General features: G+C 36.1%; 1 long non-coding RNA gene and 1 pseudogene across 4 annotated transcripts; one reads left to right on the forward strand and one right to left on the reverse strand.

Moving 5' to 3' along the window:
• Window positions 1–335: 335 nt before the first annotated feature.
• On the reverse strand, window positions 336–6540 carry LOC103160003 (annotated as a pseudogene).
• Window positions 5552–27331, forward strand: LOC103160002. Of its 4 annotated transcripts, XR_004769182.1 has the most exons (8): window positions 6575–6750; window positions 7110–7213; window positions 9965–10048; window positions 11002–11046; window positions 12289–12470; window positions 14230–14373; window positions 18491–18748; window positions 21900–27331. It is a non-coding gene; the product is annotated as an uncharacterized LOC103160002 (long non-coding RNA). The 4 variants fall into 4 exon arrangements; XR_004769181.1 differs by lacking the exons at window positions 6575–6750; window positions 21900–27331 and adding an exon at window positions 5552–5689 and having other exon boundaries at window positions 18491–20267; XR_004769180.1 differs by lacking the exon at window positions 21900–27331 and having other exon boundaries at window positions 6577–6750; window positions 18491–20267.
• The last annotated feature ends 654 nt before the right edge of the window (window positions 27332–27985 follow it).

Consider the following 27985-nt stretch of genomic DNA (forward strand, 5'->3'; position numbering starts at 1 on the left):
TGAGGCCTCTTTGGGTATTGTAAAGCATGTGCATAGATATAAATTAAAGTAACACATTTTTCAATTTTTGGTTTTTAGCCTTTAACACATACAGAGATACAGACACACACATGCACACAGTCACACACACACACACACACACACAGATACAGACACACACGTGCACGCAGTCACACGTGTGCACACACACACACACACACACAGTTCCTTATCTGATTGTATTCTTGGTACCAACAAAACTACTCATTTTTGCAAATCTATGCTCACATAATTTATTACTTGTTTTATGAATTTCTCTAAGATTTTTTGAGTCAAATAAAACAATGCACAATGGATAAGGCAAAACTTATGAGTTTATATATTGTTAATATGTGATCACAAGTTTCCATGTCCTTTGGGTAAGGAGGCACAACAATTTGAATAGTTTAGACATTTAGAATATTTGCCTTCACAAGGTAACAGGAAATTGATACAATAGGACAATACCTTTTCCAAATAGCAAACTCAAATACTAATTTTTTATTTCTGAGTTACATTTTAATTATCTATAGACTTTAACAGCTACGTGTAATACATAAGATTTTTGGTACTAAAAATTAAAGAAGTCACATCATACACAGTAATTTGACCAAAATAAAAGGAACATTTCTTCAGCCACATTTGTTGGTATTTGACCCCCAAATTTATGAAAAGCAAAGGATGATCATGTAGAAATTCTTTTACATTGTTTTATTACTAACAAACTACAAATGGGCGCAGGATGCAAAAAAAACTCAATACAAGTTTGCATATGACATTTAGAAAGGGAATATTGGGGTCAGCATTGTTTCTCAGGAACACATTGCTGACCATGTGAACTGTTAGAACAGGGACTCTACTATCCCTGTACACAAAACAAAGCAACTCAGTAAATGTTCCATTAACAGCAATGTGTAAGCACAAGTTAGTGTTCAGCCTAATCCGTCCACAATTCAGATACACACAGAGACTTATATTTTATAAGCTATGTGTCCTTTGGCTCAGGATACTTATTGGCTAGTTCTCTCTAACTACTAACCCATTTCTATTAATCAGTGAATGTCTAGGTGGTTTTGGCTTACCAGAGAATGACCAGGCAGCTATCCTCCCAGCAGAAACTACATGGCAACTGTCTGAAGACTCACTCTCTGTGTTCTCTATCAAAAACCTCCTACTCTCATGGCACTGACTATATGTCGTCCCTTGCTATATCCTGAGTGGCCATTGTCTAACACAGCTTTATTCATCAACTAAGAAGAGAAACATATATTCACACAAATATAGAAGGGCATCCCTCATCATCTCATCTTTTCTGTTTGGAAAAACAAAGAAGTTTAAATTTCATATAGTCCAATTATGTATTGCAAAAGTTTATAAGGAAAAACTATAAATACCAACATGTAATCCATTAACATTTGATAGAATTTAAGAAAATATTCCATCATCTATCCTATCTTTGTTAGTTTGAAGCTTTATATGCAACTTATCTTTTATTATCACTAAGGAAATACATAACCATATTTATCAGTCTTCAACACCACCAAGGACTCCAGAAAGAGTCTCTCTCTTCGAAGAATGTCACCCAAAGTTCCTCTGTCAGGTTGGGGGCATCCCTCTTCAGCCTATATGCACAGAATGTCTGGCAGACTTTCTGATGAAGTAGGAACATGAAGGATCATCCTCTTCCTTGGCAACTTCTGCAGTCACTCTTCTTTGTAACATGCTAGTTCAGTTTGGACAGCATGCTATCAAGCTGTCAAGGAAAGGGAAGTTTCTTGTCCAAATGGCTAGTCCTGCCAGGTCAAAGGCAAAAATCCATAACAAGTTTCTCTGATGCCCATCTTCCTCTCCGACCTAACCTCCTTACTTCATAAGATGATCATATTTCTAGATGACCAATTACCATCTCTTCAAGTTAATGTCTATAATCAGTTGTTTCTTTTAAAGGAAAAGTATGAAAAAGAAGAAAAAACTTAGCAATTATTGGCAGCTCTTGTAAACAATAAGGCCAAAATGGGCAAAAAAAAAAAAAAAAGGTAAAAAGGTTACCAATGAGGATTTCATTAAAAGCTATCAATGCTAGGCTTAGAATGTGGATTGCTCAGCCATCACAACAACCTGGCTCTATCGCTATAATCCCCATTTCTGGCAAAAAGACTGATTTGGCACACTGTTTACATAGTTTAACTATCAGCATAAAAAACCACAATGTTGAAAGAACAGCATACCATATATTTATATGCCACCTGCTGTAATGTTTACATTTATCACAGGTGAAACAGCACAACTCCTTTCTAGGAAGCTGTAACTATGGTTAGCTGCTCAGTTTACAAGGCTATTTACAAGTAATTTCTAAAAGGCTACTAATGTTATTACTTAGATCCAGATAATTATCTATAATGAAAGTACAAGATTTAAACCAGGAGAACATGGTCCCATCATTCTGAATGTTTTCCAGGAAAACATTCTATGTTGTTTAACTACAGTCATCTAATTAGAAAACATTTAAACTTTGGCAATTGGGGACTGCCCAAGTCATCTGTGTCTCTCCTAATCTTGAAGTAGGCAACTTAAAATTAATCACTGGTTGGAAAAAAACAGACTTTATAACTACTATAATAAAATTATATTAGGAATAGTAATATCACTTCCAAAAACAGAAATAAAAATCTAAATAATAAAAAGAGAAAAAAATATCTTACTACAGTATTCTGAGGAAAAGGTAAGGGGACTCACTATAGCAGCGATTCACGACTGCAGTCATCAAACTCTTGTTTCATGACATAACACAAAAAACCTGAATTACCCTATAGTCTACTATATAATCTCCTAAAATAACTTACGAAAATAAAAATAATACATATAATAAACCTAACATGCAACTATTCTCAACATACAACTTGATTCTACCAAAACACACTCTAAATAATCACCTGATTAAATACATGCATACTTTTACTTGTAATGTTTTATCTACAAGCACTCACATGGAAACTTAAAGAATAAACTTTTTTTTTTTTTTAGCTAAAAAGCTACTACTAAAACTTAATTTGTACTTAAAAAAAAAAAAAAAAAAAAACAACCAAACGGTACATATTCACTAAGGCTACCCTGCTCTATTAAAGACCAGGCCAAAAAGAACTATGTTCCAATAGGAACTCTGGGAAGAGCAAAACTGAAAGAAAGGCTATATCTAGCTTGCTCTCCATTGTAGGGAGCAATGGAACAGCAGGGGTGGGAGGGGGGACACAGTAATAAAAACAGCAGTAATAAACTTATTGATAAAACTTTTAGACAGCAGTAGTAGGAAATTTGGTGAATCAACTTAAGATAATTCCTTATTACTATATAGGGCTTTATTAGCTCAGTGGATTCCCTGGCCACCTATGACTTCTCTTACACTTTGCTGATTTTAAAGATTTGTTTTAATTAACATTCCAGCAAACAGCCTCTTCTTAAGTCTTCATTTAAACCCAGTATATCTAGTGTCTCTTAGAACTAGTCTGCAGTAAGGTCTTGTCCTAATGATGACAACCTTTATTAATATTTATACCATACCGAAATTCTCATATCTGAAGTCAATTTTCAATGTAATTTTTCATATTGGCAAGAATAATTAAGAAATCAAAAATTTTAGAAAGAGGTACTTTTGGCACATTGCTAAGTAAAATATTTAGCTGGTCCCACGGTTTCAAATGTGATTCCAGCAGCTCAGAAGCAGAGGCAAGAGTATTACAAACAGGACAGACTTGTCTACATGTGAAGTTCAAGGCTAGCTTTGCCCTGTCTCATAATAAAAAATAGCCATATTATGAAAATTACCCCTAGCTAATTCTGAAACTCTGAGATATCTTTAGTGGATAAACATGGGATTCATAACTAGTGAGACAGACCACAACTTAAAATATATTTTGATGACTTCAGATTTCCAATTCATATTTCTCCAAGCTAATTCTATAGTCATTTTTTTTAAAAAACAGGAAAAGAATGAAAAAGAAAACATTTAACAATCATTGGCAGCTTTTGTTAAAGATAGGGTGAACAATGGGTTAAAAAGATAAAAACAAAACAACATAAAAGAGAGGTAAAACAGCGACCAATGAAGATTACACTAAAGACAATTCATGGTCTAGGCTTGAACTGCAGCTTTCTCAGCAGGTACAAGGTCCTGCATCTATGCCGAAGATCCCCATCTCTGCCAAAACTACTGATTTAGCACACTATTCACAGAGTTTAACCAAACACATAAAAAAACACAATGGATACTTAATTGAAAGACCACCATAGCATACATTTATGTGTCCCAGGCTGAAATATTTACATTTATGAAAGATGAAACAATATACCTCCTTTTTAGAGGGCTGGAAAGGTTATGGATGAGTAGATGCTCTATTTATAAGGCTATTTACAAGAAATTCCTAAAAGGCTACTCAAATGATTACTTAAGCCAAGAAAATTATCTATAAAGAAACTAGAGGATTTAAGCCAGGAGAATGCAGTCACATCATTCTGAATGTTTTCAGGGAAAACATTCTATATCGTTTAACTGAAGTCATCTAATTACAAAACATTTACAGTTTGACACTAGGGTACTAACCAAGTCATCTGTGCCTTTCCTTATCTTGGAGTAGGCAGCATAAATTTGCTCACTGTGTGAAAAAAAAAAGACTTTATAGATACTACAATAAAATTACATTAGGAATAGCAACATCACTTTTATAAACACAGAAATAAAAATCTCTAACAAAAAAGTACAAAATGTCCTTACTTCAGTATTCTGAGGAAAAGGTAAGGGGATTCACTATAGCAGCGATTCAAAACTGCAGTCATCAAACTCCTGTTTCATGACATAACACAAACACACTAAACCTGAATTGCCCTATAGTCTACTAACATAATCTAATAAAATAAAGAAACCTAACATACAAATATTCTCAGCATAAAACTGGATTCTAACAAAGCACCCTTTAAAGGCACACTTTCCAACCTAATGCAATCTGAAACTACCTTAATTACTTACCAAACAGCCTTGATGTTATTACAGGTTGGTTATGTAATCATCAGTAATGAGAGTTAAATATTTATTTTCTAATGCCAAATTACATTTTTATATTATTTTTATTCCATAATCAATTAGTGTAATTTGTTAATCTTCAATGCCAATAGTTTGTGCTACTAATTTTCTCCTACACTTTAAGGAGACAGCATTTTAATATTTTCATTCTCGTTTTATGAATACTACTTTCTTAATGATCAATGGTTAAACCAACTTTATTAACTATTCTATTGTGAAAGGATATAATGAGATACCTAAGCTTTACAATCAAATTCAAGCTCAATTTTCTTTTATAATCGTCTTTGATTCCTTTATTTTTTTTCTACACCCACTGCTGTTAACCATGAAGAACATTCTGCATTCCCTGTGCAGCATCACTGGTTTCATCTTCTGAGTCAGACTCAATCTGGGATGTGGAGCTGTGTGACGAAGAGTTCCTGGGGGAAGAGCATTCTGGAGAACACAAATAATGCACCAGCGGGACGTCATACCTCCCACAGAAGTCCACAGTCACAATTTATCTGGCAAAGCAGTCAAAATACACTCTCCTATATTTGCGCTTCTGCAATTGCTGGCTGCACCCAAGTATCTTAACAGATTCCCAGGAAGATAAGAGTGAGTGTCAGAAATATTTCTGGATCTCAATGGTCTTTGCAAGTAATTTCAGAAGAGTTGGAGGCCATATGTTAAATCACTAACCATACACACAAACAATGGATTTCCTCGGAAACTCAGTTCTTCCAAATGAATAGTGTTGAGGATCTCTGGGGGCAGGTATGTCAGCAAGTTACTGAAGAGAGCTGGGAAAACCATGCAACTGCGAAAGCTGAGAAAACGCAGTAGAATTTTGTTGTCGCATTAACACCAAGCAATTGAGAGAAGGTAGATTTGCTAATTCTGGTGGGATTCGTTTACTGAAGTTTCCTCAAAGGAATAAGCATTCTAAATTCTGAGACTTCTCCATCTCACCGGGGATACTCTGGAATCAGTTGCACCCCAGGTTAAGGGTCTGTAGGGCTCCCCCTCCAAAAGCTGCCTAGGCCCCTCCTGGAAGCAATTGTCTGTGAGGCTGAGTACCTGGAGTCTGAGGCAGAGCTGTGACTGGGTCAGTTCCTCCAGCAGCATGCCTGTGTTGTCGAGCCTGTTGTTCCTGTCCATCAGCATGTCCAGTCGGCTCTGCCACAGCAGCTCTGTTCCCAGCGCCATGGGCGGATCCCTGCTCATGTCGGGTAGCTGGAGGTGGGGGTTAGCGGCTTCTCTGCGTCCTGGAAACATTGTCAGATGGTTGTAGGGCAGCAGCAGCCAAAGCAGCGCCACCTGAGAGCCCAGCAGCTCCTCGGTGCTCCCCTCTAGCTTCAGAGCCTAGGCCCACAGGCTGAGGAGGGAGCAGCTCAGTCCACGTCTCCCTTAGATGCCTCAGGGATCTGGCTGGATTCCCAGGCTGCTGCCAGCTGACACCGTGGCACCTCCCGGAACCGGAAGTGAGCTCTGTGTGGGATGTGGCTGGGCTAGGGGGTGTTCCGCTGCTTGCTCACTCTTTTTTTTTTTTTTTTAAGATTTAAGGGAAATGTGGACTTTTATCATCTTATGAACTGAAAATGTGTTGAAACATTCTATAATATAGATCGAATGTAGCTGAGATCATTGACAGATGATTAATTCATGTGTGAGATGGAGTACGTGGGAGAGCTCTTGTGACTGTCATTTTCCACGGCATGTCTTACAGACAGAGTTCCCACAGACACCTTTCTGTTTCCTCAGACTTCAGTGCAGGATCCAGAAAAGTTAAATTGAATTCTGAGAGGGAACAGAGAGCATAGCATCGAAGATGGGACAGAGGAAAACTGGAGGGTTTCAAAGCGTTTGTTGCAGTGTGTTTCTTGGGTTATAGTAAAATGATTTGCTTTTACATAAAGCCAAAATATAAATAGCTGTGTAGACGGGTCACTCAGCAATAGACTTGCATTACATGTATGAACCTTTGAGTTTTATCTCTCCAATAAGGAGGAGACTCAGTCAAAATTATGTGTTCTAGGAATCCCAGGACTTGAGAAACAGAAGTTGTCAGGTGTCTGTGGTTTGCTGATCACCCAACTGAAATAACGAGGTGAATTCCTTTTACTGAAAACAGTGACTCAGGTAAGTCCAGAGTTAGCAGTAATTTGTAGTGATGCAGTATTTTTGTTCTTGCTATATTTGCTTTCCAGGATAATGTATAAACCGGTCTACTGCTTTTGTCTTGTATGGCTCAAATAACAAACCAGCATGATTTCAATACATTTCAAATTTAGGAACAAATGAGTTATTGTGTTTCCTTAAGAATAGAGCTGAAGTATTACTTAAATGTGTATTGGTGTTCCTCCATCCCAGCATGCCACACCTAGAAAGTGTTTACCTAAAAGAACCGAAGAAAAAAAAAAAAAAAAGAAAAGAAAAGAACACTTGCCATAGCTGCATAAATGTACACACTGCTACAGCTAACCAAGGCACATACACATATCTATATATGTCCTACCCGAGGACACCCCTCCTGCAAATGACAGCAGAAATTCCTAAAGCAGGTAGTATCAGCTCAATACTCTTCTGAATTTTGTGCCATATCTTTTTTGTATAATATATATGTAATAATATATAATATCCTATATTATATATATATGAATTTAATAATATATGTAAATTTTAACACCTTTTGGTGAAAATATTTCTTATAGACTTGAAATTGTAATATAATTATATAATCTCTTCTTCCCCTTAGATGTATCTCATCCTGTATATTCACCATTGCTCACTTTTAAAGTCATGGTCACATTTTTTATTAATTATTGTTACAAGCATAAAAGTTTATGTGTAAACATATATACTCCTAAATATATAAGTATAACTTGTAACATCATTAATATGTTAAAGATGTGTGTGATTTCATGGCTGACCATTTGATATTGAATATGCAGTACGTGAACTATTCTCATTCTCACAAAATTATTTAATTACTTGTATTTCCATGGGAGGGGTTAAGACCTCATTGGATTTTCTAATATTTCAAATGATTTTTACACTTTTAGCATTTTGACTCTTTTCTGGGCAGGGGCACCACTAAGCTCCCAAGTAAGTAACACAGTGTAGGTAGCTTATTCTTTCTTATGAGTGCACAGTGTTATTTGGTTATTTCTAGCCAGCTTTTCTTAACTTAAATTAATCCATCTACCTTTTCCTTCTGGGCTTTGCTCTTTCTTAATTCAGCATATTTTAATTTTCTGCTTCTCTGGCTGTCTGTGTGGGTAGGTGACTGACTCCTGATGTTCCCCTCTTTTTCTTCTCTTACTGTACCTCCTTTTCTACTCCTTTCCCCTCTTTATAATCTCTGTTGGCAGTATCATTCCTCTACTGCTGGTGGGAGTGCCAACTCATACAGCTACTTTAGAAATCAGCATGGTGTTTCCTCAGGAAAATGGGAATCAATCTAACACAAGATCCAGCAATTCCACTCTTAGAAATATACCTAAAAGTTGTACATTCATACAACAAGGACATCTGTTCAACCATGCTCATAACATCATTATTTGTAATAGCCAGAACCTAGAAGCAACCTAAATGCCCCTCAACTGAAGAATGGATACAGAAAGTGTGGTACATTTACACAATGGAGTACTACTCAGTGGGAAAAAAAAACAATGGAATCTTGAAATTTGCAGGCAAATGGATAGAACTAGAAGAAAAGTTTCTGAATTAATTAACCCAGTAACAAAAAGACAAACATGGTATGGACTCTCTCTTATATGGATTTTAGACATAAAGCAAAGGCTTACCAGTACAGTCCACACTGCCAGAGATGCTAGGAAACAAGGAGGACACTAAGGGAGACATACATGGTCCCCTGGAGAAGGAGAAAGTGACAAGATCTCATAAGCGAATGGGGAACATGGGAAAAGGGAGAGAGAGTTAGAAGAAAGTGAAGGGGAGAAGAAGACAGGAGAGGAAGGCATGATGGAACAGAAAGATCTATTCAGGGGAAGAATAGAGGAGAGCAAAAAAAGAGATGCCATCATAGAGGGAGCCATTATAGGTTTAAAGAGAATTCTGGCACTAGGGAAATGTCCAGAGATCTAGAAGGTTGGCCCCAACTAACAATCTGAGCAATAGTGGAGAGGCTACCTTAAATGCCTTTCCCTGTTAATGACTTTGATGACTACCCTAAATGCCATCCTAATGCCTTCATCCAGCTTGATGGAAGCAGAAGCAGACACCCACAGATACACAATAAGCTGAACTCCTGGAATCCACTTGCCAAGAGGGAGGAGTGATGAGCAAAACTGTCAAGACCAGGTTGGAGACCCACAGACACAGTTGACTTGAACAAGGCAGAGCTCATTTACCCCAGACTTATAACTGGGAAACAAGCATAGGAATGATCCAACCCCCCTTTTTTAATATTTAGAAATTTGTGTTGATTTGTTCTTTGAAATTTGGATATATTTATATAGTGGAATTTGTTATATCCACTATTATTCTTTCCTGTAATTTCTGTATCAGTCCCCTTCCCAAATTAATGCCTTCCTTTTCATTTAATTGTTTATTATCCATAAAATTCAATTAATACAATTATTGCTGCTCATATGTGCATGGCCTTGTGAAGATTACATCATCTGCCACCAGCCACACATTAGTAAGAAAGTAAAAAAAAATAAGGAACAAATGAGTGGTGCAAAGAAATATTAAGCACAGTGGTCCAGTTAGGCTCCTTTGGTCCTGAGTTTGAAGAAGATACTGTAAATCCCAAGAGATCACTATTATTCTGTAACTGAGTGCTCATTTATTCATATTTCTTCATGGACTGTTAGGTGAGAGAATCTCAGTGGCACTGTTTACATGTTGGTTCTTTTTGTCCTGTAGAATTTGGTTCATAGGCACAATTGCACCATGAGGATATCTAGATGGATCACAATGATAATATGGGAAAAAACAGAAGCCTCAGTGGTGAGTTCACTGTGCAATTTTAATGATAAAGTTGAGTTTATATTCAAATGAATATGCAACATGAAAATGTAAGCTCTCATCATTGCATATATTAATAATTTCAATAGTAACTCTCCTTATGAATAATAGGTGATATAAAAGTGTTACATTTTTAAATTATATTTAATCATTCTTCTGTAAGTTCTCACAAACTTTGGTAATTGAATATTCATGAGGGTTTTTTTCTGATAAATGGGATCACATAGACAAACATAGTTGATTTCCCTAATAATAGAGTCCACATTTGGATCTTTCAGTTTTGAATGGTATGTTGACCATAAATCCTCTGACTATCCTTTTTTCATCCATGTAAATATTTATAAATATTCCATTGGCCACTTCCAGGCATTATTTTCTCATTATACAAGTAACAAGCCTGTGATAGATGTTAATAAAATTTCTGTGGAAGTGTGTGGAGCTTTCATAAGAAAATCCTGCTTTACAGACCCATTATATCAGTGGATGACACTGTATACTTTTGACCACTCAAGTAGTAATATAAAAGTTGTTTTATATTTACTTATGTGTATACAATTTTGTAAGAATTTAAGAAAATTTATGATGTAAGAAATACTTATATTTATAATTTGTCCCTAGATATGTTTAAAGTACTGTCAATTGATACACATGATTGATTTTGACAAAATGTTCATTATTAGAAAATACATCATTTTTTGTACATATGAGATATATTTACATATCCCTATATGCTTGGTTTGTTCTGCCCTCACAACACATAAAAATAGATATTATTTTATGTCTGTAACATAGCAGAATTCTAGAAGGAAGTGAATTCTAATCACTTTATTTTTATTAATATGTCTATCATCTGCTGATCTCACATGTGTTCTATTTTTATTAATATGTCTTCCCATGTACATGGAAAAAATTGTGCCATTTCTTCATTGAGAAAGACTTTTTTTCAACTGACATAGATTCTTCCTTCAAGTAGTCAGGAGGTAACTGTCTCTAATTATTAACAATAGTTTGCAATTATTATGTGATAATGGTTTATGGGCCCATCAAATGTTCACTGTGGCTATGTTTTCTGCTATAACACAGACACTAGAATTATATCACACAGTGTACTGCCAAATTCAATAGCAGGAATTGTCACAGTATTGACTGATTGGAAAACCAAAGGCCAACCCAAGTGTGTACCATTTGAAGGAGTTAATATTACAAAGTATGATATACATGTGTGCTGGATAATCTTATGTCAGCTTGACACAAGTTAAAGTCACCTGAGAGTAGGGAACCTCAATTAAATTAATGTCCACATAAAATTGGCTTATATGCAGGTTTGAAAGGCACTATCTTATTTAGTGATTAATAGGGATTTTCTAGACCATTATTACTGGTATAGTTCCTGGATATTTTCTCTTGTGTTCTGTAAGAAATCAGGCTGAGCAAGCCATCAGGAACAATCCAGTAAGTAACACCTAGCAATGGTTTCTCCATCAGTCCTTGCCTCTGGATTACTTCCCTGTTTCAGTTCATTCCCTTATACCCTCAATGGGTTAGTTAGTATGAGGAACTGTAAGATGAATTAACCCCTTTTCTCTACAACTTCCTTTTGGTCATGATATTTGTTTGTAGCAATAGAAACCCTAACTCTTATACCATGGGTAAGAAAATCCTAGTGTAAAAGCAGGAAATAATATAGGAGAAAATATATCAAATATTTGAAATAAGCAAAGTCCTCCAATAACCTGTAAATGTACACTGAGTACCATGGTACCTGCACAGCCAGAACTCTTACTTTAGTTTTAATAATTAATGTGTGTTTTCACCATGTTTATATATTCATTTAGAAATTTATTCCTGTGTCAACAGACTGAATGGAGATAGACAGCTGGTGTGAACCACATTCATTACTTCTGAGGTCCTGACAGTCTATTTCTAGGGCATTTGATTTTGGACACACAGAGCTTCTTAGGCTTTCTCAACCCTATTAGCTTATAATCTACTACTGTAATATGAATAACCAAGTTCAAAAGCCACTTTAACTCATGGATGTTATCCTGCTTGCATGATTATAATTGGCAATAATTTACATTATATCGCTATTTGATTTGTCTAATTGTGTTACAAATCAGAATGATAAACAATGTGTTTTGATCCATAAACACAATAACTCTCATAAACAGCCCATGTGAAATTTAATTTTTGTCAACTTGAAACAACTTTGTCATATTTAGGAAGTGTGAAACTCAATTGATGAATTGTCTCCATCCTACTCTGCTGTCATCATATTGTACTGTCCTGAATTTGGTTGGTTAAAGTTTGAAGTCAGAAGCCCATTGTGGGAAATCTCACTCCTGGGGAAGTCTTCGAAGTTTCTATAAGAAATCAAGATAAATGAGCCATGGTGAATAAGCCAGTAAGCATCATTACTTCACAGCCCCTGATTGAGTTTTCGACTTTTCAGATATGTCATAGGTTGCTTTCCTGATTCCCATTAATGAAGCACTATAAGATGTAAAGTGAAGTAATCTATTAATTTCCAGAGTTTCTTTGGTCATGCTATTTATCACAGAAATAGAGCCAAATGTAGAACAGACTAATATTCAGCAGTAGAAAATGCTACAACAATCTCAAGTAGATGTAAACAGAAGGAAATCATTTCACAAAGAAAATGAGACAAATTTGCTAACACAGAGTTTTAGTGTAAATGAGGACAGACACAAGAATCTACAGACATGATAACACAAGTACAAAGGACAAAGTGCTAAGTGCTCAGTCCCCACACATGACACTGTGACAAGAGATAACATTTAACACAATCTGTTAAACACACCACCCATGAAAATGCTTCACAGGAGCTCTCTGTTCCTCAAAAATATGAAAAAGAACTCTTTCAGTCATTCCTTGGAGATCATGGTGTGAGTGAAAACCTACTGCTGTGTCACACACTCATCTGAAAACCAAGGTGTCCAATGGATGAATGAGTTAAGTACTTTTGATAGAGCTATTTTGTATAATCATCTGTACTGAATTAATATCTCATTTTTATTATCATTCCTGGGTGACTGAAACAGAGTCAAGATGGAAGAAATCAGATTAACAATTATTTGGTATTAACAATTAATCTCATAGGGAGTTGGTATGGGTTACACTCATTGTTAATAAAAAATGACTTGGCCATTAGCAGGGCAAGCAGATATAGGGCAAGTCAGCCTAATGCAGAGAGAAAAAGGGGAGGAGAATGGGCAGAGTCAAGAGTCACAGGGAGGACTGCAAACCGGACATGGAGAAAGTGAGGTAACAAGCCATGGCCATGTGGCAAAGTATACATAGAAATATAGGATAATTTAAATATCAGAGTTAGCTAGTAACACGCCTGAGATACCTTATGAGCATTTATAATTAATATAAGCCTCAGTGTGTTTGAGTGTGGCTATGTGACAGGAAAACTTAGGTCTACATGTTTCCCATCATGGTGTGTGTACCCACATAAGACCTGAGAAAGCTTTAAAAAGGATTTAAACATACAGAAACAGATCCACACTGGAATTACTAGTTTCTCATGCCAGGCATGGTGCGCAGATGCATTTCTGGACAACTGCCTGGGAGATGGAGCTGACTGCCAAATGCCAAGAGCTAAGCAATGTGGCCAGTTTCAGGTATCTTTCACATAGGGTGCATTACAGAGAGACTTTGCTTAACCACTGAATGGAGACTTGATCTTTGAGCAACAGTTGGCTACATGACACACGTGAGCTTTTGCTCATGGTGACAGAAAAGGTTACAGAAACACAGTAAGAACAGATTCAGAAGGGAAAAAAAACTAAATGGGTTACAATGCACTTAAAAAATATCTATAGTCTGGGCGAGAGAAGAGAAGAGTATGTAAAAACAGTTTTAGAATAAAATAGTAAAGTCATTTAAAAAGAAATAGAGTAGTAAAATATAATGAGTCATGCAAAGATAGAAAATACGTAGAGAGTCTAGATTCTGATATGTTATTATAATGTCTTTAAATGTTTGGCTATTATAAGAGTTGGATTATGGAAACGGCTAGATTAAACCAACCTATATATTTTGAGAATGTCTTAACTCAAAATTTAAGTCAAAATGTATAATGCATTGGAGGGTGTTTTTGTTTCCACATTTAATGAGAGATTGTGGATTTTTTGCAGATTGAAAAAAATCAGGGTTGATCAAGGAAAATCCCCTGCAACACCCCTGATGGTAGTGGATGGTTCAAATGATTCAACAACTCAGAGAGCATGTGTTTCAGTTTCCTCTGAGTTATACATGCAGAATAACTTCAAGCTAGTGAGGTAAGAGCATCTAATCCCACAGACTAATCTACCCATGACGTGACAGTTATCCTAGATTTTTTCAATGTCCATCAAAGATAACAGCAACCACAAAACAATATAAATTAGTCTGGAGAATGATGTCCATATCCCCCCAAATAAATTATGAATATTTGTCATTGTTTAGGGGGTTTCATGACAAAATGTTATTGGTCATAGTCAGGAAAAAAGCTAAACAAGGAGTTAAATATAAATGGAATTTTATATTTATCCCAGGTCTATCCCAGAAGCCACTTCCACGTTACCACACAGATACTAATTGTAACTGCTTGGCTAATAGCTCAGACTTATTTCTAAGTCTTAACCCCTATTCCTTATTTATGATCTTGTCATGTGAGGATACCTTTATTAGCATGGCATGTTCGTCTCTCCTCCCTCTGCATCTGGCTGTAATCTTCAAACTCCAGGCTTGTTCCTCCTGACATTCTCAGTTTGCCATTCTCACCTAATTGTATCATGTTCAGCTATTTGGCCCTAAACTTGTTCATTAAAGCAAACACTACATCAAATCTTCACAGTGTATAAAACATATTATTCTAAAACAGCTAAATTGCAAGATCTCTTTCTAAATGAAAAAATGTTGATAGGAAATAAAAACAATATTATAAAATGTTAGATTATTGAATATAGGTTTATCATAAAACAACTGTTAATTTCAAAATACTTTTAAATTATAATGGATTTTAGTTTATTGACACAAACTTAAAGTTATTTTTGTTAGGCTATATATGTGTTTGTACTCTTGTTTGGTATATTGTGCTTAAGCAGCTCATTTAAAAGACAATGTATAGTTAAAAAGTACAAGTTAGTATGTTGTTATCTTAATAGTTAAACTTGTAGTCACATTAGCTATGTTGTCAAAGTCAAACTGCTATATTTAGATAGACAGAGGTTTTCAAACACTCCAAAGAGCTACAGAATATGGCATTTTTTAATATGTCCATAACATAAGGGGTTTTGTGACAGTAAGACTTACCTTCTCCTGGCAGCATCAATCTTCTTCAGAGAAGATGATAGACATTGATGAAATCCCACATTGTATTTGTTTTTTTTATTAAAAAGCTTGCCATGTGAGCAAAGAAACTGCTCTTGCCTCAATTGCTGAAAATATAACTGTCCAAATCAGACCAGCAGGACATAAAAATGGCGAAGGCCAGATATTGCCAATCAATATAGGACAGTCCTTCAGAATTCCCTGCTTCCTATAGAAGTGTATCAGATATTTTAGGCCTTTAGGGCAAAGTTGAATGCCCCAAGATTACAGAGGAACTTTGGGTTACTGTCCAGACAACCTGATATCCCTGTTATTGGGGAATATTATGTCCTTCTGGGGTTTTTGATGGAGTTGAAGACTAAATAGTGATAATTTTAGTTAATTCTTTAGCTATAACAGAAAGTAAATTATGCACATAATTTTAGACTCACCAATATAGATAAGTATTTTCTCTAATTTCACCAAATACAAATGGATTGGCATTGTTACTATAATTCTTACTTAATAAATTTTGTGTATAATTTACAATTGTAATGTTAAAATCTCACTTTCAAATTAGAGAAAATGGGGAAAAGCTGTGGATAATGCCCATTGTTAATAAAAAATGATTGTGTGATAGCCAGGAAAGAAGTGTTTGGGTGGGACATGAGTGAATTAAGGGAGGAGAAAGGGAAGAGTCTATGAGACTTGCAGGGATATCAGACAACTGCCAAGAAAGAAGGAAATGTAGAAAATAAGATAGGAAGTCATGAGCCATTTGAAAAATCACAAGTAGAAATATGGGTTAATCTAAACATAAGAATTAGCTACTAAAAAGACTGAGTTATTGGCAGAGCACTTATAATTAATTATAATAAGCCTTGGTGTGTTTATTTGAGAGTGGCTATAGTACAGGAAAACTTATATACACAGGCAGCTCAAGATAAAATTTCTCATGTATCCAGTGTGGTATGGAGCATTTCTAATATTTCTTTTCTTATTAATCCTAAAATCTTTAGAAAGATTACAATATTTCTAATAAGTGAAGTGCTTCATGACTTTTCAAATTTCTTTTCAATTTCACTTCCCATAAATTTTTATGTATTTGTTAATATCTAACTGTGGACTTCACAGAAAATATTATATAGTTAGTGATCTCATTCAACCATGTGGGTTCTAATATTCAAATCAAGTCATCAGGCTTCACACAAGGCACCTTTTATCCTGTATTTCATGTGGGTGGTGACATACAGTCCTTTTTTCAAATGTATATGTGTGTGTTCATTTATGAGCAACAGTAGTAAGGTGAGTTTTTAGTATTGATACTGTGAATGTGTTTGCCTTAGATTCATATTATATGAAACATTTTAAATTAATAATAGCACTTTTGTACATAGAAAGGAAGATGGTACAATCATTACAATTAATTCATTGTTAATGTTTCATTTAAAATTTGGATCAAGAGTATAAGTTTTAATGATACACAAATCCAATTAATTCTAATGTTACTTTTGTAGGAATATTATGTGAAATTATTTATTTAAAAAGAAGTGTGCACTTTGCAACAAGCATATTAAAGAAAGAAAATCCTTTCCACAATAATAGGCTAAGTCTGGTCAGAGTACTAGGGCAATCTTAAGTCTTAATTTAAATTAACATACCCAGAATTTAAGGAACATTCATGAAATTTCTATTATGCTAGCACTTCTGTATATTTGTCCCGTTTTAGTAAGTAGCCCTTGCTTCTTCTGGTGTTCACCTTTAACCACAAACTTGCAATAAGGCTGAGGAGAGGCTGGTAATTTAAACCCCTACTGACACAGAAGAATCAAAGCAATTGTATCCTGAGAGATACATGGACCTTTCCAAAAGTTGACATTTCCTGCCCAATATACAGGACATTCCTTCATACACTGTGTAAAACATTGTGTCTTTGTTGTGTGTCATTTATATGAAATAAGGGCTCACACTACCTCACATAATTAGGCAATGCACATTACCTATATTCACCAAATAAAAGTGTTAAATATGTTCAATAACATAAGTATCAGTTGGGATTCTCTAGAGAAAAATAATTGTAGAATGAAAATATTCAACGATGGAGAAGTAAGTATTGTATTGAATGCTACTGTCGATGTAATAGGAGTCTGCATGAGGCAGCTGATTACATTGTGTCTGTAATCGGGAAACAGAAAGCAATAAATCCTGGTGCAGAGCTTGTACATTCCCATACTTCCTCTCTCATTTATTTAACATGGTATTAATTGGTCACAATTTGTATTAATACATTTAGTGAATATTGTATATCATTATCATTATCATGTCCACCTATAGTACCTCTCCAAATAACTTTTGGTATTGATGAGGAACTAAATGTTTCACACACTGGCAAGCACTCTTCCACCAATATCTATCTGCAAACCCTCCCTTCCCAGTAATTGAGAACTATCTTATATTACTCCTGTTAACTTCAAGTTCACAGTATTTAGTTATTTTAAATGCATGGAGTTCATACATGAATTTTGGAATATTCACTGGAGCTTTGGCAACCTACTGCCAGGGAACAATCATACAAAGAAAAGAAACTTATTCTCTACAAACATGGATTTCAAATATTGTCTCAGCTTGTAATGGGTCCTCAATATACCCCTCCCTTTATATGCTGAAAATTTGCAGGTATTATACAGGTAACCACTGTAGTGCTAAGTGCATCTTTGCAAAAGTCATGTCACACCTAAAAAACAATAATCTCGGGAATCATTACCATTCCCACAATCTGAGTTCTTTCCCTTGTGTTCCTGTTCCTGGTCATACATTCATTCATGACCCTTTACTGCATTGATATAGACTTTATCAGTGGAAGAAGAGCTTATCAATATACAAGACAAGTAAAGGAGAATTGATCTTCTTATTCCAAGGAGAAGTTTCTAGGATACATGTATAGAATGCCCAGAGATAGGTATCTAAAAAGGGCCAATAAGGGAAATGGGAGAAGGCAAGGACCCTAAAACATCCAACCGAAGTTTCAATTATTGGAACTGTAGATTTCAATCCATTTCCAATTCAAAAAAAATTCTTAAATCTTTTAATTTGGCTGTCTTCAAGGCTCATCCCCTGTACTTCTCAGGATGTTATACTAGATGTCTACAAGTCACAAAGTTCCATTTCCTAGGAGCTCTCATCTGGGAATTGAGAAGACTTATTTTCAAGTTCATATACCAGGCTACAAATCTTGGAGAAAGACTTTGATATGACAAGGACTATCAGAAGATCTTAATGCCACTTTTGAGTGAAGGAACCATCCTCCATGACTCCTAGAGTTGGAACATCCAGTAACACCAAACCAACAAAGGATTAAGAAGAGTAGGTGACTAGGCTCATATGGAGTTGTGGTATTGATCTCATGTTGTAGGCAGAAGTTTCTCTCCCACAGGCCACTCCAAAATGACTGACACAGAGACTGAATATTGCTCATAAACGCTTGGTCACAAGCACAGAATTGGTGCTAGCAAACTCTTCCATTAAATTTAACCCATATTTTGTATCCATGCTTTGCCACATTGCTCTGCACTTGCTCTCAGTACAGCATATCTTTTTGGCTTTTCCCTGTACCTGCTGCTAACTCGAAACACTGTCCTTCCTCTTCCCAGGATTCTCTCAGTGTCAGGCTGTCTTGCCCAATATCTTCCTGCCCAGCTGTAAGCAATCAGCTTTTTATTAGCAATGAGAGGAATATATTTTATAGTGTACAAAGTTTGTTTCAAAGCATCATTCAATAAGGTGGATATATCTAATACAGAATCCAACATGGAAGGTTAAGCCACCGATGGTAATCACAGAAAGAGTGGGAATTGATCCTCACAGAACAAATTGATTTCCAGGATTGGGTGACAGAGGGCATCTTGCTTGCTCCATAAACCTAAGAAAGGTTCATGACAAAGCACTTCCCTCTGCTCAATTCCTTACTTATTCCATAGCAGGCTATTGGGCCGATAAGCAATGTTTAAGCACCTGGGTGTATGCTATTTTTGGAAACTGAAAGCTTTCTCTGATTTCTGTTTCTTGAGCTTGTCTCAAATGCAAACAAAATCTGTGAGGATTTTGTAGTATTCACCTGTACTATAAAGGAAATTATATCATATTTGTTTTAAATTCAGCGTAAGAGTCCAGAATTCAAACAGAGGCATCTATGGATGAGTTGGGCTGAAACGCCCTCTCAGTGTTTAGGAAAGCTTTGTTGGGGACTTTAAACCCTGAGGGGATTTAACCATTGCCCCATCAATCGATGACTACTGCATGTTAGCCCTTAGAGTTCTCAAAAAGAGGGGCACAAATTGACTGCTTCAAAGCTTTAACAGCAAATCCTAATTCAAAAGTGGGAAGCTGTATCTTCAACAGCCTCAGAATTCCATATGGGAGGTAGTGCATACACACTCTGGAAGCAGAATGGTATAGCAGGAATAGTGTCTGCTTGACTGGGCCATCTGGCAGATAGCAATCTCTTGTTGTAGATACCTCCCCACACATATGCCCCTTCTTCAGTCATGCTTCTCCATTCCCTATGCCTGTCAAATGTTCTGTTGTCTTTGCAAAAGACACTGAACTGAGCAAAGCCTTAAAATGATAGAGCACAAGGAATAAATTTTGCAATTCTCTGAGGTCAGGAACTAGATAAATTGCTACCTGTAACAGCTAGAAGCAAGCTTCATTCTGGTGGGAGGTGGCAGATGCACTTGCCAGTGGGTGATAAAGCCTGCTCCTTCTTGCCACCAGCTCATAGATCATATTTCTTTCTAATGGGAAGGAAACTCTCTCTCTCTCTCTCTCTCTCTCTCTCTCTCTCTCTCTCTCTCTCTCTCTCTCTCTCTCTCTCTCTCTCTCTCTCTCTCTCTCTCTCTCTCTGTGTGTGTGTGTGTGTGTGAGAGAGAGAGAGACAGAGACAGAGACAGAGACAGAGACAGAGACAGACAGAGACAGAGAGAGAGACAGAGAGAGAGAGAGAGGCGGCCAGGGGGGAGATTATTTCTCTCAGGTGCTAACTGTGCTGCCTAATAATGTGACTGAGTAATAGAAAGCTGACTTAAACATCCAGGAAGTTCCTCTGCTCTGCAACAGTCAGTTTATACAGAAAGTATGTTTACTAGTTTGTAAAAGATATACAAGAGTTTTCCTAGTCATAGGTCTCTAGCAGTAAGATTACTAGACTTGGGAGAGTTTTGTCAATATGCTCCTTGCCAGGGTCAAAAACTAGAAAACACCAGCTAAAAATAACAAATAGAAATAAGGAGGGATCATCCTGTTAGGATGGCATATAAATGGCCCCTGGGTCTTACTGCTCTTTCTGCTAACAAATCCAGCTTGTTTTTCTCCATTAGAGAGCATATTCTTTCTTTCCTTTCTGGCTGCTTTTCTGTTTGTCCCATCATGCACTGGGCACTCTATAATGACATTTTTTGTTTTCATATTCCAGTTCTTGTGACCTGAAAAGCTGAGCATTCAATATTCTCTGGAGTAAAGATGAATGTAATGCATTATTGATTCAGTCATTCTTTGCATGCTTACATTTTTTTCTTTTTTATTTATTGATTTTTTTATTTGAATTAGAAACAAGATTATTTTACATGACAATCCCACTTCCCTTCTCCCTTCCGTCCTCCCCTACCACCCACCAGACTAAAACCCTACGTATCACGTGTCCTTTCTGCTCCCCCTGAATGGTGAGGCCTTCCATAGGGTGTCATCAGAGTTTATTGTATCTTTTGAGATAGGGCCTAGGCCCACACCCATGTGTCCTGGCTCAGGGAGTATTCCTCTATGTGGAATGGGCTCCCAAAGTCCACACCTATGCTAGGGATAAGTACTGAACTACTACAGGAGGTCCCGTAGATTTCCAAAGTTTCCTCACAGAAACCCATGTTCTTGGTGTCTGGATCACTCTCATGCTGGTATCCCAGCTATTAGTCTGGGGAGCAAGAGTTCCCAAATGTTCAAGGGAACATCTTCACTGGTTCTTCTCTACATCTGGGTTCCAGTTTAGTTTGGTGATTAGTTGTTGGTGTCTGCTTCTACTTCCACTAGCTGCTAGATGGGGGCTATCAGGTGGCATATAAGTCAGTCATTAATCTTAGGAGAGCTACAAAGTTGACGCAAGCTAACAATCTAAGCAACAGACTAGAGACTACCTTAAATGCCCTCCCCTGTATAATGATATTAATGATATTGATTACTTAATTTCAGTATGAGCAAAATGAGTCAAACAGAATGTTTACTCCAGAGGACATTTTGATTGAAGGATTTTATACAGGAAAGGTAAGGAAAGTGATGTGTTGAGAGTACTAGGTATTAAAATTTCACATGGGAAAGAGGCAGGAATCGAAACAATCTATTCCTTCTTCCCATGACTACACTCACAGCCATGTAACTAAAATTCCCACAGGAAGAGAGAGAGAGAGAGAGAGGTTTAGAGAGACAGAGATTTAGAAAATACTCGAATGTATCTTCTTTTGTTTTACAGATTGATAGTCAGGAGCTGACTCAAACCCATAGGAGTGAGGGTCCTGCAAGATTGTGTTTTAAAGAGGAAGTACAGGGGTGAGAAATAAAGAAGACATATATCTGGCACTATAGGTTTTACAGAGCTGATAATCATTTCAAGAAAATTTATTAAAAAGTACAGCATCTTATATACTATTTACAGGGAGAATTAGCCATGGTCAGTAGAATGCTAAATCAGAGAATGTTGCCAAAGAAAACAAGTGTTGCCTCAGATACAGCTGTTATAGGACTGACAACCACAGATAATCAGAGGAAAAAGCCTATTTCCCTGGAATCAAAACCTTAAATCCTTTGACACCTAGGTTCTAGTCCCAGACCCAACCTACACATCTGTTTCTGGACAAGGACATAGAACTAATGTCCTCCTTGTACTTTTATAAGTTCTACTGTGAAGGCCTCAGAAACTTCTGACTTCCTACTATTCTCCTTGAGTAATATATTAAGTCCAGATGAATTATTTTTGTTTGAATGGCTAAGAGACCTGACACATTTTAACCAACAAATATCTCAGAATATTGCCAAAGAATCATTAACACAAGTAATTAGAAGATAATACTAAACTAAATGAATGTTGAAGGATATAAAAAGGCATGCCATCTCTGAGCTGCTATAATAAACATTTGTGTAGCTTCAGAGGATAACTGAATCCAAGATGAATATGTACCATATTGGTAACTAATAGCCTTATTGTTAATAACTCTATTGTAACATTACCATGAAGCCATATAACCAGCAAATGATTTTCAATTTTATCATTTTTAAATCTTCATTGTACCTTAAAGGATTAACACAGATACATAATTAACATAGCACAGAGAAGACCCATTAACACAAACACAAAGACGTATAACACTGTCAAGTTTATTGATATTGTTTTGCTTGTACTGTATCTCCTTGGTGTAATACCATAACTTCTAAACCATGTAACTTAGTATATTTTATTTGCATACCTGTGTTTTGTATTGTCAAAATTCCAGAAGTATTATAAGCAAGCTGTTTAATAAAATGGACAATTTGCATTTGATGTGTAAGGCATACTGTGCATGCAGCTACAAATGCCATGACTACTTCAAAAATGCATGTTACAATAAGACCTAGTTATCTCTTCCTTTTTGTAAGAGTTGGATGCAGCTCAAGGAGAACCTGTTGTCCAAAATCACCATACTATGTATCATTAAGAGGCACAAAACATACAAAGAAAGGCTGAAGAAGCAAGAGATGGCTTTTATGAACAGAGGGCAAGTTAACACATTAAATAGGATATAACAGATCCAAATAATTGTGATGGAACACACGTCACTGTGAATTTAGGAACTTCCAGTCAGTGATACATATATGGATGGTTAAATCAGGCAGTTAGTCAAATGTGAAATGAGGTCTATGTCATACTTATTTTCTCCAAAATCTCAATGGTGAACAAATTGTCCAGGTTTGTGGCTAACAGCAAATGTCTGGTAAAACCATTTTCTTGGAAATAATATGACATGACATAGAGAGTGAGGATGTTCTACGAATTTATCTTTATCCATACCAGGTTAGTGCCTTCAAGACAAGTTGCCCTTCACCTCAGGTTGTTCAGTCAGAGGCACAGAGTTGCTGATGCATAGAGGCAAGGAGAGAAAGAACCATGAAGCTTGTCACCTGAAGGTGTAAGGGACTTTGTTCTCAAACAGGAGCACCAGACTCAAACAGAATACAAAGAAATGTTTTTCAAATGGGGTAACTTGTGAGGGATTAGAGACTGAAAAACTCAAGTGATGAATGGTTGATGTGATTATAATAAACTGTACATCAGATCCCTCATGTATGGCAAAGACATAACCTTTATACATCACTCAGCTGAGAGAGACACATCCATAATGACCTACCGATGACAAACAAGTAGGAATGGTGAATGATATCCCATTACAACAAAACAGAACAGTGTAAGGCACTATATGAGGAACATCAAGAGAATCAGATACAGCATTCTGATACTTTTACCTATCATATAATATTATAATAGCCAGCTATTTTTAAATGAACTTTAATTTGATATATATAATAGACAGTTTTGTAACTGTTGATGTTAAACCGTAAAAATGTTGGTATCATTGATACTACCTTTAAGTCTCATGCTCTTGGTACCTTATATCATCTTCTATATAACTTAAATAACTCATTCTGTGCTTCACAACTCAAAAACCATCCAGGTTTCCATGAGCATAAATTATTCTGAGTCTTCATACATAAATCCCATTTTTATTGTTTTGTATATAACTCCTAACTTAATAAATTCTTCTCTTAACTTCATATATTTATTTTTTCATTTTATGATTATAATTAAATAAATATTAATTATTTTTCATACCATGAGATAATATAGTTATAAACAGAGAACTCTTGTTTTTTATTTTTAAACAAAATTGATTTGGTTGGTGTGTCCATCCTGTTAATTGTGAAGGAGTAAAAATATTTAATAAGTTTTATTTTGAACAATATAGGGAGGCACTGCTGAATACAGGAAGATAGAAGTTATTTAATTCAGTTGATAGATAAGTAGATTTGTATTAGATCCTAAAATATAAACATGTTTGATTATAATTCATATTTAAAGAGCTCTATGAGTTCAGAATTTGTTTAAATTCCTTTAAATGTTTGTGTTTATATATATAAAGTGTTTATATATATATGCATATATATATGTCATATTTAATGGTTAAGACATTTTACCTAAAGCAATTATCCCAAAGAAAAAAAATGTCCTGAAACATGGACACTCATCTCTTTAGACATGAAGAATCAAGTGAGCCAAACTGAGCAGATTTTTAGTACCAGCAGTTGTATTTATACTATGATTTTTGTTGCTCTTGTTGTTTAAATCTTTTAGTTTCAAAGTGATAGATATTGTTATGGGATACATAAAAGGAAATCTCCCAATATATCTGAAAAAAGTCTAATGGAGTCTCGATTTACTGTTGCAAGCAGTGGAGCAGGAATTAACCTCGAGTTTGTAGATCAGCACCAATTGTAGAGGAATTTATGGCTGGTCCAGAGACCACTTTATCTTAGGAATTTATTTCTCTTCTAAATGAGCAGAGACAAGTTTTTACCCAGAAATAGTTTTAGTGATTAAGATATTAAGAATGCTTTCAGAAAATACCATAACTATAGTTCAATAGCCAACCACAGTCTCTCTGCTGGTCTGTTTATCATGATGTAAAAGTGTATCAATTAAATAAAAACGACGATATTAAACTTACACAATAAACATATTCAGCTAAGGGAAGATAAGCCCATTTGTACTTGATATGGTGGTTGGAGGAGATGGGAGATAGAGAAATCTTTTAAGTGTCTCTAAAATATGTTACTTAGTCAGTTATAGTTTTGACCTTTTGTAAATAATATCTTAGGTTGTTTTGTTCTAGATTCAGTAACATAGTCAGAGAGCTATTCTGACCCATTTGAGGATTTTGGAAGACATCATTTTAAGAAAACACAGAGTCTGATGTGGGGAGGTCAAATTACCACATTGCAGAATCAGCTTTTAGGTCCAAACTGCACAGAAAAATTTGCCATCAGTGTCTGCTCTGCATTAATAGAGGGGTCTCACTAGCCTAACTACCACCTAAAATGTGATTCAGGGAATTAGGTTTAGATAATTTACCTAGTAAAACCTGATGTGCAGAAATGAACAACAGGAGTGCTTTTATAATCCAGCTATACTATATTTTAATCCTGGTCATTCCAATCCTCCCTTTCTTTTAGTCTCATAGTCTCAGTGATTTTATATACTTACCACTGTTGAACTCACACTAGATGATTTCTGCTGTAATTGAGTTTCATGTCTATGTACCAATTTTCCAGGACACACAGGAATATGGATCTCAAAATGTGATGTGTCAATGAAAAATGCTAATGAAAAATAATGAAAAGATATATCTGGAACCACAAGTTCTTGTATAAACTGATGACTTATGCCAAGAAAGTTTATTAAGAAGTGCATCATCCTCTGTCATTATTGTAGGAGGATAATGGGCTAAGACCAGCAGAAAGATAAATAAAAGAATGTTGGCAGAGTGAACACAGGATACCTTAGACAAAGCTGCATTAGGACAGATAGCCAAACATTGTCAGGAGAAAGTTAGGTTCCCTGAAGTCAGAATATTTAGGAAATAGAGACCCAGACCCCATCCCCCTACTGGATGCTGTTGAGTCTCTTTCAGGAGACATATATAGAATTAACATTATCTTTATTTTTTTCATCATGGCCTCTGAGAAAGCTTGGATCAGTCTGATTACCACCAACAAACATTGTGTCTCCTAGGCTGTCATTTTACCTATTGGGATACCTATTGTCAGTAACCTTTAAGAAAGGAAATTTCGGTGTTTTCTACATATGGGAATTACCTAAATTTTAAAAGGCAGTGTGCATTGGGATAAAGAAAAATTTTTGGATAAGTCCCTATAGGCCGATGGTGACATTGTAAGTAGTCATAAAAGTTGCTTCCTGTGGGTATCTCCAGACTTGAGCTAAGGGATTTACAGCAGCATTCTCCAGGCATCTCTGAGATCAGAGGGGGATCAAAATTGATGACTTCTGTTTACAGGGGATTAGTTCAAACTTTTACATAGTTGAGGGTTCATTTAAATTGCTTTCCCCCAGACTTTGAAGATTCCCCAAGGAAGTTGAGGCCTCACCTTCCTTGGGGAGCAGAAAGGGTTTGGGATGGTGGTGGGGAGCAGGAGAGGAGGGGAGGGGAGGTGAGAAGGAGAAGGAACTTGGATTGATATGTGAAAGAAGCTTGTTTCTAATCATAATAAAAGCAACTTTTTCCCAAATAAAAATATGTACCATGCTGTGTAGATGCCAGAAATAGTTGTGGCCTACTTAGAGTGCTAAACATTAAATTTCTGAGTCAAGATAAATGAATACATTAATAAATAAATTGTCTTTCCCTTGACTGGGAGATTGTAGCACATAGGGTCAAAGCAGCTGTCAGTCTTAATACAGTCAGAAATGTGTATATACTCTATAAGCATACCTTTTTTCATATTCCTGGCCTGTTCACTATCGTGTTGAGTTCAGCTCTGCCAGCTTACATAAGATCAGCTCATCTGGGCTTGGTGATTATTTCCATATCCTCATAGAAATTCAAGGAGTGTCACATGACTTGTATGTGAATATCTAGTGATTCCCTGCCACCAGTTTTATGCTATTCTTTCCTTACTGCACTTGTACACCAGGAGGAGGACAGTTGAAACATCATATAGACCAGTGAAGGAGCTGTGAGAAATTCACCATCTGTGTTGGAAAAAAATTGTTCGGGTTAAGCCTTTGGATGGAAGCCTCATTCCAGTGAGCAACCGATGCTCTGTTATTAGCCCAGTAAACTCAGTTGGTTCCAAAGAGTGGATTTGTTGGGTCTGTGAGTTACTTTGTTATTAGTACCTTAGGAGGAGTGGTAGATATTACTTACATCTCTCCATGAGGGGATGTATTTTAACAGCACTTGTGGTAGTTGGGTAGTTGTAGGGGATGGGGACTACAAAAAATCCTGAGGATGAGTTTGAATAGTGCAATGCTGTGCTTGGCATGGAGAACTGGACAAATACCTAAAAAATTTACATGAGGGTGCAGTCCTTTCAGAGGAAATTTCATATGATCATTTTTCCTTTTATATTTATAGGAACAGTGTCAGAGCCAAGGGCAAAGTGAAAGGTATTGAGACATGTAACTGGGGTGAGGGCACTTTATAAAGAAATGTGATTTGAGGACTGTTATTACAAATTGATACCATGATGATATGCATAGACCTATAGCAATAAAGTCATGTTAGCTCTCATCAGTCCCATCACCCTTTTCTTCCTCATAGTCCCATCTAGGGCAGGTGCAGTTCTCAGGGAGCCATGTTCCCTCTTTATACACGCTCCTTAAAATCATATGTATCTTTCTCATCTTCACTGTCTTCTTCCAATTAGCTTAGATGTTTTTCCTTCTAGGAAGAAATTTTGATGATGCAACATGTGATGGCTAACTTGGTACAATATCAGATCATTTGATAC

Source organism: Cricetulus griseus, chromosome 3, assembly GCF_003668045.3.
Source record: "Cricetulus griseus strain 17A/GY chromosome 3, alternate assembly CriGri-PICRH-1.0, whole genome shotgun sequence".
Taxonomy (NCBI): domain Eukaryota; kingdom Metazoa; phylum Chordata; class Mammalia; order Rodentia; family Cricetidae; genus Cricetulus; species Cricetulus griseus.